This window comes from Nelusetta ayraudi, unplaced genomic scaffold (assembly GCF_046127955.1).
Source record: "Nelusetta ayraudi isolate G7.1 ecotype Tasmania unplaced genomic scaffold, CSIRO-AGI_Nayr_v1 ptg000031l, whole genome shotgun sequence".
NCBI classification, from domain to species: Eukaryota; Metazoa; Chordata; class Actinopteri; order Tetraodontiformes; family Monacanthidae; genus Nelusetta; species Nelusetta ayraudi.
The window spans coordinates 3,472,627-3,477,803 of NW_027466081.1; positions in this window are offsets into that span (position 1 = coordinate 3,472,627).

The window sequence follows — 5,177 nt, forward strand, 5'->3', positions numbered from 1 at the left end:
AGAAGGGGTTCGGCGGTCTGGGCGCCTCGAGCGTCTGTCTCTCTCTCGCGCGCGTCCGCTCGCGCGTCTCGCCTTTTTCCTCTTACTGCTCTTCTCGCTGCTCTCTGATTGATACTCACTTCTGGTGGGGATTTTTTTCCCCCTCTCCCTCTCTCTCTTTCTCTTTCTCTCCTTCCAGCGCTGGTCCAATCAGGAGCGAGGAAAGGCGACGACACGGAGCGCCTCGTCCAATGGCGGAGAAGGGAACAGCGGGTTCTGGAAGAAAAAAAAAAGGGGGGGGGGTCAAGAAAGAAAGAGTGAAAGAGTTTATCGGGGGTGACTGCAGCCCTGCCGAAGTGACACCTTCATGGAAAAATACGCGTTTGCAAAATCACACTTGGCGCTCCGAGAACAGAATTATTAATTGTAATAATAATAATAATAATAATAATAATAATAATAATAATAATAATTGGTTTTGGAAAACGTGCTTGTGATTTGAGGGTGATGGCTGCGGTGACCTTCCTCAGCGGGCTGCTCCTCAAGGTTGATCATGCAGCAGCAGCAGCAGCAAGTAGCGAGGCCTTCACGGTGGACACCATGCACTGCACAGTCACGTTACCGTCCCTCGGTTCCACCAATGCAGCTCAAGGTGCTCCATCATTACCAGGGGATGGCGGGGTGACAAGCGGCGTTAATTGTCTTCGTTGTGCGGTGGAGGAGCAGGGCTGAGGAGCCGCACAAGGTGGGCTGATCTCGGACCCGCGCTCCCGGCCCGATTGGAAGGAGAGTAGAGTGATAGTTTTTTTCTCTCTCTCTCTCTCTTTCCATTCACTTGACGCGTCCTCTTATATTCAAACACATTGAGAAGTCCATCTAAGGTTTCAGATTAGAGAAGCACATTGGAGGAAATGGTCCGAACTAGAAATACTATTTGAATGGACCCCTCCACCCCTTCCCGATCCATAAAATAGAAACACTGCACTGCAATTATTGAGTGACTGACCCTGGATCTGAGCAGCAATGGGACGTGGTTCTAATGAATCTATTTGATGACAAAAAAGTTAGAGACGATGCGGGCAAATTAATAATAGTTAAACTATGATCATATTTTCTATTTGGTTTACGAAAAAACCCGTCATTGTTGTGATGCATTGATACATATTGACATTTACACATGATTTAAATTTCAGAAAATAATAGTGCTTACTATTAATGACGGACGCTGAATAATAATAATAATAATAATAATAATAATAATAATAATAATAATTTCATATAAACGATTTGTTAACAATATTAATTATAAAATCAGAACTATTTTAATCAACAACAAGAATAACTAATAATACTAGTACTACCACCAATAGTAATAATAATCATTATCATCCTCGTAATCATAATCATAATAATCATTATTTTTGTCTGAAAACAATTATTTTCCATCCATCCATTTTCAATACCCAGTTCTTCCTCCACTCTTTATTTTATTTTATAAAACTGCTTCAACATAGATGAACAATATTGCTCTTGATTCCGGGATGCGATCAGAGGAGATATCCACGAAAACTCGGAGGCTCTTTGTGACTCCCGGTTAGACACCAAAAAAGCAAAATGAGAACCAAATAGGTGCGCCAGCCGGGGTTGTTTGCAGCAGGTTCTGAAAAAGAAGCAAGATAAGCGGCTTTGATTATGATTATTGGAGGCCTGAGTCTGAGATTTACAAGGATTCATTTTGAAATATATATACATAAAAAAAAACATTTTGTAGCTTTGTACAAAACTGGTCCAGATGCTCCAAGTGGAGGAGGGCGAGGGCGGTTCTGTTTGTTTTAATCGCGCAAGGAGAAAGAAAGAAAAGAAAAAAAATCCACCATTAAACCACTATGCATCTGCTCAGCTTTTACGCACATTCGTGCTAATCTGCACACACAACAATGGGATATCCATCCCCGTTTGTTTTGGAGTAACAAGATAAATAAAAGTATTCGCTAAGAGTTCGGAGCATTAATGACGTCCTGGCGCAGCCGGATAACGACGTGTCGTTTTGATTGGGTTGCACATGACTGCGAGGCGTGCGTCACTTGGAGGAGTTAAAGCCCTGCGCAAAGCTCCAGTAAAGTAAACAACCGTGCTGAATGCCCTGCGTGTGTGTGTGTGTGTGTGTGTGTGTGTGTGTGTGTGTGTGTGTGTGTGTGTGTGTGTTTAGCGGAGGGAGGGAGGCTGAATACCTGTGGAAGAGGACTCGTTAAAAACAAGCAGTAAAAGCTAAAAACCAACTGTTTAGATCCCAATTTCAGCCCCGATGGCATCTCATTAACGCAAAAAAAAAAAAAAAAAAAGAAAAAAGAAAAGACACACAAAACTGTAACATACAAACATAACATAACAACACGTGAGCCAATGTATTCTCTTCTTTTAAAAATTTGTTTGGCTATTAATTTTTTATTCTGAGCTTTTACGAAACTCTGTTCTGATTTCAGCGTTTAACGCGCGAAAAACGGCGGTTACGTAAGTTTTTTTTTTTTTTTTTTTTACCCCGCTATTTTCATTCACAATCCGGGCCTTTGTTGTGCAAAACGTGAAGACACGATGCCAAAAAAGCTCCCCCCCCCCCCCCCCCCCGCCCCATCCCGTCCACCACCCCGAGCGCAACACGTGCAACCGCGCGTTAAAACGACCAAACGTGACGTTAATGTCCAATTAGTAGAAGAAAGCTTTTGACCTCGGATGACCCCGGGGATCAAGCCTGCGTGCAGGCACTAAAGGAATCCGGAGCGGCGGAGGTGGAGGTGGTGGATGTGGAGGCGGCGGCGGCGGCGGCGGCGGCGGCTCTGGGTTCATCTTGAACACCTTCCACTCGGGGCCAAGGACTGCGGCTCTCCGCGCCGAGGAACAAACGCGCTAAATTTAGCGCGGAGAACAACTGCAAGAGCCGTGCGCGTTAAACGTAACGGCGATCCCAAACACATGTTTTTTTGGCGCACGCACCCAAGGAAGACGCCCTTGAAAAAAGTGACCTTTTTTTTTTTTTTTACTCCCCTTTTGTCGAACTGGATTTTTTTTTTTGTGTGTGTGCGTGTGTTAAATGAAAGGGATTTTTATATGAACGGGGCAAGCAACGCTGTAATTTAAAATATATTTGAAAAACGCTATTTTGAGATCGACAACATAAAATGAAAACGAGAAAAAAAAAGTGCTTTTTTGTTGTTCACTTTTTGTGAAGTCTCTTCAAATGAATTGAACGGAATGTTTTACAGATGTGACTCTGAAATTGAAAGAACAAAAGCGATGAAGTACACGTATATTTTGCACGGGGGGGAAAAAAATAACCTGAACAGAAACTGATTTAAATAAGAATAATCTGGTCTCTGCAGGGATAAAATGTATTAAATCTCAAAGTTGAGTGCAATATAGGAAAAAAATAATAATAATTCCGGGACACTGAACGGATTTGAATTTTGGATAAAATGATACATTGGAACAAGCAGCCGTCTTAACCGAACAGAAGCATGAATTGCAGAAATTTCTTACTTTACAATTGTAATATTATCAAAGTGATTTAAACTGCAAAGGGCCGTTTTATTACTATTATTTAATTATTTATTTATATTTCTAAGACTGTGACGTCAGGTTGTTGTCACCAAACTCTGAGATTCACGTTCTGGACTCTCTAGTCTCTCGATGACTCTCTAGTGGACACACCGTGAAGAGACTAAACGCTTTTTTTTTTATTATTATTATTGTTACGGAGTGAAAACCGTTATTTCAGTGGGTTTATCTTGCTAAAACACACACCTGTTTATTTTATTCTCCAGCCTATACTGCGCCAACAGAACCCTCGAAATGTTACACCGCGGGCCTTTAATACATTTTACAATCCCATCCTTTATGTTGAAAACTCTCTCTCTCTCTCTCTCTCTCTCTCTCTCTCTCTCTCTCTCTCTCTCTCTCTCTCTCGGCAATATTGTGTAAATGTGGAGCAAAACGTTAATTGGGCGGTGTTCAAGGTCCGTTTTGGCCGCATTTTAGACTTGCGCGTCTACTCCGGTTACCACGATTCCATTAGAATAACAATTATTACGACTCCATTAAAGTTTTTACCTCTGCGCATAAAACGGTTCAGTTATACGGCGTCGCGCTCAAACCCCCTCCCGCCGTTCGGCGGATTTACAAACTACGCGCAGCGGCCGCTATCTCCGCAACCCAGAGCCGTTTGTCACGACTCTGCGGTGCCGCAGGTCACCGCGATTTACGGCGCGCAGCTCCGACTCTCCACATTTCTCGTTTATACTCTCGCGTCAGCCGCGAACGCCAACAGGAAGAAGCTGGAGGCCAAAAAAAAAAAAAAAAAAGGAGGCCAAGAGGGGACCTGAGAGAGAGAGAGAGAGAGAGAGAGAGAGAGAGAGAGTGAGGGAGTGAGAGAGTGAGAGACAGAGAGAGATGAGAGCGGAGGTTTCTTCCAGGTAAATGCAAAGATGGAGAGAGGTTGAGATGAAGGTGAAGTTGCACGATGCGTTCAGGCTCCAGGTCCCTGTGGGCACTTTAAGGCCAAGGCACTTAGGAGCGCAGCATGCAGGAGTGCCAGTGAGGAATGAAGGAATGTGGGAAATAAAAAAGAAAAGAAAAGAAAAGAAAAAGCATAATGCAGTGATAAAAAGAAGTACCACTCTTAACCAACTGCCAATAACAGAAGAACAAAACCCCACGTTTTTTTGGGCAGTGGAATTGGGGCTCAAGGCGCGTCCTTCCAGCGCTCACCTCTCAAGTCTCTCCATGGTGGAAGAGTCAGGCAGCCTCTGACAGCACCAATCAGCGGGATTTTTTTTTTTTTTTTTTTACTGAATTACAACGTTTATGTCAGGGGACGAAATGAAAAGTGACAATGTAATTTTAAACGAACAATTGTATTCTCATTATTTCTAATAAACGTGCTGGTGCTTTTGTTGAAGCGGACCACACTGGTTTTTCAACCAAGTGAAGTTGTGGGACTCGAAAATGAAAAAAAGAATTAAAATGTAATGCGTTTCAGCTGGCTGCACTGACTCACAGGCCACTCAGAATAATGTTCTACACTGTTCCACGAAGGATTAAAAATATGTTTTTGAATCTGATGCTACAAAAAGTATGTTTATATTCAAGTTTCTTCTAGCACGTAGTAAAAAAAAAAAAAAAAAAAAAAAAAAAATCCACACAAA